General features: G+C 50.9%; 1 protein-coding gene across 1 annotated transcript in view; it reads right to left on the reverse strand.

The window, feature by feature from the left end:
- The window catches only part of PPFIBP2 (PPFIA binding protein 2), a 143776-nt gene extending 133869 nt beyond the window's left edge, over positions 1-9907 (reverse strand). Inside the window, exon 1 of the mRNA XM_029956607.1 lies at positions 9702-9907. The gene's annotated coding sequence lies outside the window, so the exon portion shown is untranslated. The remainder of the gene's footprint in view (positions 1-9701) is intronic.
- Between the last annotated feature and the right edge of the window lie 1687 nt (positions 9908-11594).

Below are 11594 nucleotides of genomic sequence, written 5' to 3' on the forward strand. Positions count from 1 at the left end.
CTTCTCATAGGTTAATGTTATCTGACATGTGCAGACTGACTGACCATCTTCCCACCTCAACATGAAGAGTCGATCTTCATGGTAAGCTTAAGACTCTGGATAATATGACCTCTCAACGTGGTGGCAAGATAGAATAAAAAAAACATGGGTTTGAGGATCAGGTAGACTGGGCATAAGTCTTATTTCAGCCTCTTGCCAGCTGGGGAACCTTAGGAGAGTCACTTTTCCTGAGTCATTTTCCTGCTGGGTCAAAGCCCTGAGAGGCCCCTGTGAGATGTGAATCAGCAGAGATGGCTCTGTGCTCCATGCCTGACACCCGGTGGGGACTTAATAAATGATGATTTCTAATCCTGGTTCCCCATATAACCCCTTCCTCAGTTCTAGCCAAACCAAACCCCTGGCTGTTGTCCGCAGCCGCCCCCAATTCACCATCCCCATGCCTCCTTCTGTGCATTGCTGTTCCCTCAGCCAGAAATGCCTTTCACCCAGAGAAAGGGGAGTCTCTGCTCCCCATCTTTCCTTCCAGGCACATCTCAAATGCCACTTCCTCAGCAAGCCAGGTACCCCAACGGCTCCTTTCTCTGTGTGTTCTCTCTGTGGTTACTATTGCCTGTTTTGAGGGAGGCGTACACTCCTTAAGTTCAATCCAAGCAGGGGACATGTCTCACTCATTTCATGTTCCCACCACCACAGTCCTCAGCATAGAGGATGGTCAAAAATCATTTGGTGACTGAAATAATAAGTGAGGTCACAAGTCTCTTGCTTCAGAGTACTTGGAACTATGCTCTACCTCTTCTCCTGCAGGGGGACTTTTGTTAGATCCAGTGGGCCAGTTCTGACTTTAGGGCTTCCATGGCCTCCCTCCCTGCCAACCAGGCCAGGATAGCGCGCGCCTCAGGCATCCACATTGCTCAACCACAACACTCTCCATCCGCCGCCCGTGCACCCCGCCCAAAACCTCAGCCTGCTTGACTAAGGTCCTGCTGCCCACAGCCCTTCCCCAGCTCCTCTTGGGGCTGGAAGTTCTCTCTGTGGCCCAGGCTGTAGTCAGACTTCCCAGTGTCATGCCCAGCGCCTTCCTGGACGGCTCTTTCCTATACCCGCCACCCCCTCTTGGATGCTGTGAGCCTAGTTCCTCAGACCACATGGCCCTGGTTCTTCAGATTCCAGGATGCTGTGTTCTCAAAGTCTCCAAGGGGTGACCATGAGTCTTTAAGAGCCTTCAAGTCCCTGTTAGGTGGCTGAGCCAAGGTAGGTATGAACAGAGAATACACAGAATATAATCACTTCTTTGGGGTCATAGCCTCAGAGTTTCAGGCCACAAAGCCTCCTCTCTCCCAAACCCTGTTACGGAGCAGGACTTTGGCCTGTGGCTTAGGACAGAGAAACTCGTGCAGAGCTTTGTGGCCACCCTCCCCCAGCCTCCTGCCTTCATCCCACCCTACATTTGCTGAAAGTCATCTCCGCTCAGAAGTCAACTCCCCCGGCACAGTCCTGCCGCTCTCTTAGTTAGACCTCCCAGCAAGTCCACCTCCCCTGCAATTTTGCATACTTCCCTCTAATCAATACTGCTTGGATGATACCCTCTTTAGCCTGACCGAGACACAGGCGAGACCGCTGCCTTCCCCTAAAGATAAGCGTGAGTTCTGTGGAATTGCTTACATCACTGCGAACTGAAATCTACTTCTTTAATTCTCTCTCCTGTCCCCACCATGGACCCCCAACTCTGCCCTCTGAGCAACACAGAGTATGATAGCTCCCTCCTTGATCTGAAAATCACAGTCATGGCCCTGGTGTCTTCCTGTCAGTCCTCAGATCCTTTCAAACCTTACAGGGCACAGACTCCAGCTTCACAGCAGCGAGCATCCCTCCTCCACCTGCTCCCAGAAGGGGTGTCGGCCTTGGCCAGTGCAGGGAAAAGTGGGAAGATCTTCTAGCAAGGTCTAAAGACAGGACTTCTATTAATGCATCCAGGCTAGGGCAACCTATATGGGGTTTTCCACATGGTCAGGTAGGAAACTCACACCATCGATTTTTGGAGCCTGCGGACAGGACTCTGCACCTCCCTGCCACATGCCACATCTCACGGAGCTGGTTTGGGTGCTCAGCTCTCTCTGCTGCCTTTGCCCTATACATGGTGACCGGCCACCTGAAACCAGGCTGTTTCCTGCCTGCCATGTACTTCTGCCTTCTGGACTTCCTGCTCCCCTTCACCATGGCTGTCCTTTCTCTGTCACACCTGGAGGCCCAGAAAAAGTGACTTGCCCCTGAAATTTCAGAAGAAGCCTGCTGGATGATGTAAATCACTCTTCTTGACAACACACTTTTTTCCGGGCTTCCTGAGAAGAGGATGACATGATAACAACACCATTTGTTGACGGCACAGGATGAGCCAAGCACCACAGGCAACATAGTTTGTGCATCCTCTCATTTCATTGTCACAAGAACCGAATGAGATAGGCTTATTATTGTGCCCATTTAACAGATGAAGAAGATGAGGAACTCAGGGCTCAAAGCAGGGACAGCAAATCTGTGTAGAGTGGGACTTAAAGGGAGGCCTGTCTGGTTCACAGTTCATCCTCCAGAGCTGGTGGGGGCCTCAGAGATCAGGGAGGCCAGGTCCTCACGGTGGAGAACACCTGCTGCCCGCCACGGGGCGGGGGGGGGGGGGGGGGGGGGGGGGGGGGGGGGGCAGGGGTCAGTTTCCTCATCTCCAGCCCCAGGACAATAATCCCTGCCTGAGGCATTGTGCAGTTCCAGCGAGCTGGCGCGGCGAAAACCTAGACGGACGCACGGGGTGGCTGTTGTTGTTACCGGCTGAGCGGCGCTGCATGGAAGAACCAGATGTCTTGGCTGGTCACAGGAAGAGCTTATGTAATAAAACTTTTTCATGACATCCAGTCAAGGTCAGGTGTCAGAGCCAAGAACCATTCCTTCGCTTCGGTAAAATGTTGAATTAGAAGAATCTTCCTTTCCCGTCCAAATTCAAGGTCCAACTTCTCCCCTCCCCCTACTGCAATCCTCTCTCCAATCCCCCTGCGCCCCTCCCCTTACCTGACCTGGTTGTTTACTGAATCTGGAGTTTGATACCACATCCCTGGCATACCCAAGACAGTCCTGTCACCCCAGGACCCCACCCAGCTCGGCATTTGTTTGCCTCCTTTCTCTCTCAAAAGTGTCCCAATTTGGACATTAAATTAAATCTAAAACTCTGGACTCTTTTTTTTTTTTTTTTTTAATTGCTTCTCTGGCATCTATTTGTCACCCATGAAACAGGAGTAATATCACCCACCTCATGAGACCAGCCCTTTGTAAACCCCGCCAGAGCCGGAAGCTCCCACTACCCTTCCTCGGGGGCAGCTTTCTGTGGGGCCAGTCTAGCCACACCTCTGCTGCCTTCGTCAACCTGCGCTGTGTCCAGCTAGCTATTCCTGCAAAAACCTCTTTGATTCTGGGGAAACAAGGCCCAGTGTTGGGAGAAGCAAACTGTTGCCCCTGAAGAGAGAGGAGTTGCCACAGGGGCATGTAAGAAACAAAGGTAACCGATTCTGGGTGTTCGGGAGTCTGAGCTGTGGCTCGGCCTTTCTCTCTTCCCTAATCCCTACAACAGACCTTTGGCTCCTATACAACCACCTCTCTCCCTTTCCCCTCCCTCCTTCCTTCCTTTATTCCTTCCCTCCTTCCTTCCTTCTCCTTTCTCTCTCTCATGCATGCACACATGGTCAGGAGTTCCTTTTGGCAGGGCTTTCTGGGCTTTTCTGCCAGAAGCAGGTTGGAGAAGTTTGCTAAGACCTCTTGGGATAGCAGTGCAGTCACAAGAGTGGCCCTCCCAGTTTGAGTGGTCCCTGCTCAGATGAGAGGCCCAGCTACATGTGACTGCTATATTCCAACCATGCACACAAGTCACTGTGGGTTTATGTTTTCACCCGCGAGTCAGGGCAGGAGTTCTGACTATGTCCACTGAGCACATTCCCAGCCACCAGCAAGCACTGGCTATCCCTGAGCAGGCAGAGGTCAAACCTGGGATTTTGACCTATGCCTGTCCCCATCACCAGGAGGAAACGGATGTGCCCAAAGCAGAGCCACAGGGGACCGGCTCAGCAGCTATAGGCCTGGGGAGGGGCCAGGCTGCGATCGATTCCCCAGAGCCTCACCTGGGTTAAGAATCTGTTCTTGGAGATGTGTCAGAAGGCCCTCCACCCACTCACCTTTGCATAAGTCATTCCTGAGTCATTCCTGGACAACCCAAGTCCCAACTCTGCAATTCATGGCTATCCTTGATTCTTTACCATGGATGAGGAGGCCCTGTATCCATTTTAGTATATCGGTAAAAATAAATAAATAAATGACACAAAAACAAAAACTCAAAACAAGATAAGGTAGAAACTTCCCAGAGATCCAGCTGCATAATTCAAAAGAGCAATGAGGCTTAACAAGTTTTCCATCAAAGTTGAACCCCAGCCTTCCTTGTCTTTGTTTTCCTTTGGCAATTACCACATATCAGGTAATAATCTAAGTGTCTGACATGCATTAACCCTGCTCTGTCTTAGAAAACTAAGGTGACTGCTGGGCCATGGCAAAGGCAGGTGTCCTTGGGAGGCTGGAGAGTGAGGAACTTGGCCAGGCAGAAAGGTGTGGAAGGGAGAGGTGAGGAGAGGAAATCCAGCCGCAGGGTCACTCAGTCTCCAGGCAGCAATAGATTCTAGATAAGGTCCGCCCTCTTCCGCTGACAGCTGTGGCCCTCCCCCAACCAACTGGACCCCTGACACTGGTCCTACTCACAGGCCTCTGCTTGCAGGAAGGAGGTCCTCAAGGCTGGATACCTTCCCCAGATGGGTGCCACCCACCACCCTCACTCCAACACTACACAGGCAACTTTTCAGGACTGATTGGATATGTTCCTAAAGTTCGTTAGGGGGAAAAAGTGTGTGAGTCTTGGAATGCATCTTTCTGTAGAGCTGACAGATTGGTAATTGTATTCCCAGAAAAACCTTTCAATGCACATATACCCGCACAGAGCACTAACAAGTATGAGTGTCCATACCATAAAACACTCCCTACTTTCCATCAGCCCACATAGAGCTAAGGCCATAGGACAGAAAGGAGGACACATGAGCCTTCGCACCCATATCAGCGTTGGCTACCAACAGACTCTCTTCTGAATTTTTGACCTCTGAGAGCCCAGCTTTAGCCATTCTGCAGACTGAATTCACCCTAAACCTGGTCTTTTCCCCATTTTTCATTGCCTAATGCAGTCTCCATCTGGACCTCCGGGCAGCCCTTCTCTGCCAACTCACCACACTACAAAGGAGAGAACCCCAGGCCAGAGAGCCAGGAGGCCTGGCTTCTGCTGCCAGCAGCAGGTGACCCTGCAGACAGAGGTTCCTTTGGGCAGCTTCACCATCCGTGTGTGTGTGTGTGTGTGTGTGTGCACGCGCACATATAGGAGAAACTACCAGGGGCTCTCTTCTGATTCCAAAGGAATCACCCATCCCCACTTCCCTTCCCCCTTCCAAGAATCTCCTCCATGCTCTCATGCTACTAACAATGCCTCGTTCTTCTCCCAGCACATGAGCACAAAGTGTCAGTGTCCCACTCGATGCCTTTCTCTCTCCCTCAAATCTAGTCAGTCACCAAATCCTGCAGGATTTCTAGACAAGATCACTCACTCTTCAGCTCTATTGCCACTGCCCTGACTTACACCCCAACTACCTTCATGGGTTATTCCAGTAGCATATTCTCACAGGAAGTTGCTCCTTGGCCCTCCAACCTGACCTTTTCAGCCCCGAATCCTCCTGAAAACATGTGTTTTCCACAAAAAAACACCTTCAGTGTCATGGGAAGAAAATGTCGATTCCTTAGCTTTAAAGTTCAAGACCTTCCCTGACCTCTCCCCAGCCTAAGACGCCAGTCTCACCTCTCCCAGTGTCCCTCCCCACCCCACCCTCTGACTCTAGCCCTGTGGGCCACTCCTCACCGGGCTAGTCCCAGTCTTTCAGGTTCTGTTCTTGTTTCTTCCCTCATCACCTGCGCAGAATAGCCTATTCTTTTCCCCCTTTACTCAGGCAGACATTGCAAAAGCAGCCAGCTCCAGGCCCATGGTTACCACAAACTCTTCCTGGACATCTGCTAAATGTAGGGCTGCCCACAAGAGTCTGAAGTGGATGTGAACAGAGACATGCGAATAAAGTGCCTCAGTACCACAGCACAGCTCTCCAGCTGATGCTACGTGTACATACTAGAGAGAAGAGTAAAAGTGACTTGGGGAGGGGCCGGGGAGAGGCACTTCAAGAGTTTGATCTGCAGCCTGAAGTTTTAATAAGAGTTCATTCATCTCAAAGAGCAGACAAAGAGCTTTCCAGGAAGAGCAAATAGTGCATGCAAAGACAGAGAGGCACAAAAGATAGGATCTCTTAAGCTACTCAGTTTGGGGAACAGCGGAGATGCAGCTGACAAGCTAAAGTATTACCAGCCTTTGCAGAGCCTGGAATGCCAAACAAGGATGTTATACTTTATCCTATCGAGGGGGTAACCCTATCCCATCTTGTGTAGACCTTCCATCCAGAGATACAGCACAGGGCCACCATGACTACATAACAGGGAACATGGTGATTAAGAGCATGGTGCACAATGAAGGGTCATTTCTCTGTGTGCACAAGGGCGTATGTGACAGACAGCGGAAATGAAAGCAAGAATTACAGCGGAGCGCCAAAGTAAGAATTACCTAAGGAGCACTAAGTAAAAATCATAAATTTCCTGAAGACAAAGCTGAGTTAGCAGCCCCCTGGAAGACCGCAAGGCCTTGAGGAGATCTGGGTCTGAAGCTAAACAGATTGCATCTCCCAGATTATTTACGGAGTGTGTCAGAGATAAGAAGGAATGTCTTGAAGCTCTGCAAGGGCAAGAGCCGGCCCTCCGAGTCCATAAGGGATCCAGCCCACCTTTCTGAAACCACCTGTGGGCTCTTTGAAAACCGAGACACCTGGATGCCAGCAAGTGTTGAAACCAAAGACTGATGCCAGGAAACATAAATTGGAACCACTGTAAGGAAGAAGCAGGAAAAATAGTGACTCCAGAAAAGGCAAAGTTGCCAAAAACTTCAGCCTAGTTGTGCCCACACCAAGCAGTGACAATGTCACATGTCCCCTGCACCCCAAGTGTTGCATCTTGAATGGGGATGCACAGCCTGGGAACTTAAGAAATGTTTAGATGCCACATTAGTTGCAGTCACATTAGCTTTTTCTTCTTATATTTTGCCAGAGGGGATCCGCCAGAGGATTTTAAGTAGATAAGTGTCATAAACAGGTTTGTATTTCAGGAAAGAAAAAAAATCTAATGGCCACGATAAAACCAACTTCCAAATTTTATTACGTCAAATGGTCTAGCCTGAAAGGCATGCCATTCTTCTCCAAAGCTGAATTGTCTCGGAATCATTCCCCCATCCTCACTTCTGAAAGCCACCCAGTCCGAAGACAGATACCACAGACTCCCTGGTCCCCGCTCCTTGGCCCACAGATTCTATTTCTCCAGAGCTCTCCCACCTGTCCCACTGACCGCTTCTATTCTGGTGAATTTTCAATGTCCTAACTGGTCCCTCCACCCCAGGGTCTTTCCCCTCCACTCACTCGTTCCATAGCCACAGTGGGCTAGAGCAGGCTCCACCTCCGCCTTCATCAATAACACCCCTGGGGGAACTTGGGAACAGCACCCCGGACCCACTTCATTCAAATAGTTTAAAAGCAGCCCAGGTTTGCAAACCATGGTCCTTAATCCCTGCCATAGACAGAGAAGAGCACCACCCTGGAATGTGTTAGAAAGCAGATCAGGTTAGACCTCGACCTAGGAATCAGAATCTGCATTTGAATTAAGACACTCCCCCCCCCTCGTGATTCTTAAGCTTGTTAAAGTTTGAGAAGCTCAGCTCCAAAGGGTTGCCTGACCATTCATTCCACAAATATTTACTGGATTTTCTCCCTCTCTGGCTAGGGGTTGGGAGGGTCAAGGGCCAAGGTCCAGGACTTGGAGAAGCTCACAGAACCATCAGTCAATCCCTTGATTAAAACCTGTCACTGGCTCCATGCTTTCAAGTCCAGACTTCTGCACCTGGCCTTAATGGCCCATAGACACTGGGGCCATGTTTCATCCTTGTCACCAGCTTTATGGGCTAGCACTCGCTCTGGGAGCTCAGTTAGACCACTTGCCACTTCTCAGGACTAGCTGATGTTTGCCCTGCCTACACAGATCTCAGCCCAGGTCATGCTCTACCTGACTCTGCCTGGAGACACCCAGGAGAAATCCTCCGAGATGGGTCACACATGTCACCCCTTTCTTGAAAGTATCCCAGATCTTCCCTGCTCAGGTGAAAGACAGGAATTCCCACAACTCTTTGCTCTTCCCTCCTTCATGGCATTTGTCATTCTACCCGGTCTTAAAGCCAGGTCACCTGCCATAGCGACCCCAGTAAAGAAGAGATCATGATTCTCAGTTTGTCCCCTCAGAAGCAATAAGCTAATAACTGGCACATCATCTAATTTCTAAACAAGAGTAATAATGATAAATGTATGAATAAAGTCATGGATAAATGCAGTAAGTGAGAAATCCACTACTCTCTCTCCTCTCCCACTTAATAGTTGTTCAAATATTAATTTAAGCAGAATACTAGTGGCTTTCAAGCTCAGAAGAGAAATAATCTCAAAATCAAATAATATTTTGTGTTTTCCAGATACAAATAATAATCAAAGACTGAACATCTTGAAGATGAATTTTGTGCACAGCCAACTACCTTCCTGTAGTCGGGCGTTTAACTTCACAAAATGCAACATACAATTTGGAAACACTTCCGATTTGCATTATAATCAATTAAGAGACTGGGAAAGGAAAGAGACAGATGAAGAGAAAGATGGGAAGTAGACCAAAATACGGAGGGGAACAGACCAATACCAAATATCCAGCTGCTCTAAAAGTAAAAATACAACACTCCGGGTTTGTTTCTTAAGAGGATTAAACACTAGTTAGAATACCTGTTTCAATCCTACGCAAACTTTGGACATTCTAGCTTTTAAACACATAATCTTATTTTCATTTGAAGAAAAACTGCACGCAGGTCTGGAGTTGGGATGTCATGAGAGAGAGGAGGAGCCCACTTTGAGTAGGACCCTCCCCATCTGGCAGTCTCCTGGGACTGCAGTGGCTTGAGATTTTGAATCGCATGTTGCATTTTTGCAATTAGAATATAGAGTTGGTCTCAGTCAAGGCGTTGCATCTGACCACACTGAACAGATATGCTTGGGCAGAGACCCTAAACTGCCCGACCCCCCCCCTTCCCGCGTGCTGTTTAGATTACTCCGAGGCTTCAGTGACATACCGCACAAAACTGAGGTGACTGACCATCCAGCGCATCTTCAGGGCCATGCTGGCACCTGCAGGGGCGAGGATTGTTCATAGATTCCAGGCAGGGTTGGGTGAAAATTAGAAGCAAATCCACGGGAGTTATACCCTCCTCCCAGTCTTCTGGCCAGAGAAGAGGAAGGGGATTCCTGCCCTGGCGTCTGGGACACGCTCTGGGGCCCTAACTGGCACTGACCCCCACTCCTCGAGTGGTTCTTGCATCTGGGGGCTTTCGGTTAGCTAGGCAATGTACCCGCGGGGGCTCCCGGTCCGGAACGCGCAGGGGACCTGGGGCGTAGGGACAGCCCACTGACCTGGGTGCTGGGCTTCTCTCCGGGCGGCACAGGTGTGAGGGCCGCTCCCGTGTCCCTCCCACCTCCGAACATGAGAGGCGAGAATCGAGCTGCAGGCCACTGACCCACCAACCAACTGACCGACCAACCAGCGGACCGAGCGACAGCGGTCCGGGCCGGAGCCCACGTGACGGGGGCGGGACCCACGAGAGGCTCGTGCCGGAGTCACCGCCTCTCCCCGCCTTCCTTCCCCAAGAACCGCCCCTCCACTCCCCTTCCTTCTCGGCCTCCGCTGCGGTCCGCAGGGACCGGTCAGCCACGGGTTCCCTGTCCTCGGGGACCGGCCTCGTTAACCCCGCCGTTTCGAACCTGCCTTCGACTAGTCAGCCCAGCCGCGGCCCCGCCCCCTGCACCGCTCTCCGAGTCCATAAGCCCCGCCTCCTGGAGACCACGCCCCCGGTAGCCCCGCCCCACTCCTGGAACCTCCTCTCCCTGCACCCTTCCGGCCCCGGAGAGACCTACGGGCGGTTCCTGGCTCTATTGCTGCTAGTACCCTGGGCTTCTGCAGCCCTTCAGCACCATTCATTCTCCAGCCGTAGGAAATGAAAACCAGGAAGCAGAAAAGCAATTTGTATCTAGAGTTGCAAAGAGAGAGAAGCCACAGAAAAACCGATTAGAGACACACCCCAGAGCATAAACCCTTTGGGTGTCCAGACTTTCCGGACCCGTGGGATCCAGTCCAAATTGAGGTTGGCCTGAAGGCAGCCTCATTCCGTCTCTGATCAACCCTTCTGGAAGGCTCTGCGTCCCCCTAGAGTCCGGCTGCGCTTGAACCCCCCGCCCCCGACCTGTGGCGGAGGTCCCCCTAGTGGACACTGTGCGCCTGGTCTTGTGAACAGCTAAAGGACAAAAAGCACTTCTCTGTTCAGCACAGAGAGGTTTCGTAAGCCCAAGAGCTTTGCCGACCTCTGACCACAGGAATGGATTCTGGAATCAGGGCTGGGCTGGGCCCTGGGAACTTAGTCCAACACCTTCCCCTAGTGTATGGCCTGAATCCCCTTAGGTTGTGCTGCTAGGTTGCTACCTTGCCTGGCCTCCCAGGACTGGTTGCTCAGTTCAGCTGATTAAAATCCCTGTGGGCCACAGATGGCATCTACACCGCAGACTCTGGCATAGTCCCCAGCTCTGGCAGGAGCCACTACAGACCTGGCCTCAGTTTTTATCTACATTTCTACAGGCTGGAAAACTCCATCAGACACATCTCTTTTCAAATTACCCTGGTGGTCTGAAATTACCAGTGTGCCCAGAAGGCTTTTACATGTGAACAGAACTGAAGCCACCCTGCAAATATGAGACTCTGGTCACTGAAGGAACCTGGCCAGAAGCAGACCAAAGGCAAAGCCAGCAGAGGAAGCGTGGGGCCCACAAGAGTTGTGTTACAGCAGGACACCCTTCAGTTCTCTTTCACTTCCTTAAAATAGCAGCAGAGGCTTTTGTAGACCTAGGCGCTACAGTTCACATGAGTTCATGGGTGTTTCCAAATCCCACATGTTATTGCCCCAGTGGACACACTGCCCTAGCCTCAGCCCCTAGAAAATGCTAATCTGTTCTCAGAATTATACAATTACTTTTTAAAAATTACCTTTAAAAATGACATAAGCCACTGGCTCTCAAGCTTATTCACACTCTAGAACCCTGCTGGGGTAAGGGGCTTTAAAGATACGGCCTGGGTCCCACCCCCAGAAGGGCTGGCCTAATCCCCTGGGAGTAGAGCCTGGTATTCGGGTGTTTAAAAGCTCCGCAGGTGATTCTTACATGCAGCCAAGTTTAAAAACCACTGCTACAGGTCACAGGCTCTTTCATCCTGACTAAACTCCAACAAGAGACCTCAGTGCTAAACAGTTCACCCAAAAG

This window comes from Suricata suricatta, chromosome 11 (genome assembly GCF_006229205.1).
Source record: "Suricata suricatta isolate VVHF042 chromosome 11, meerkat_22Aug2017_6uvM2_HiC, whole genome shotgun sequence".
NCBI lineage: Eukaryota > Metazoa > Chordata > Mammalia > Carnivora > Herpestidae > Suricata > Suricata suricatta.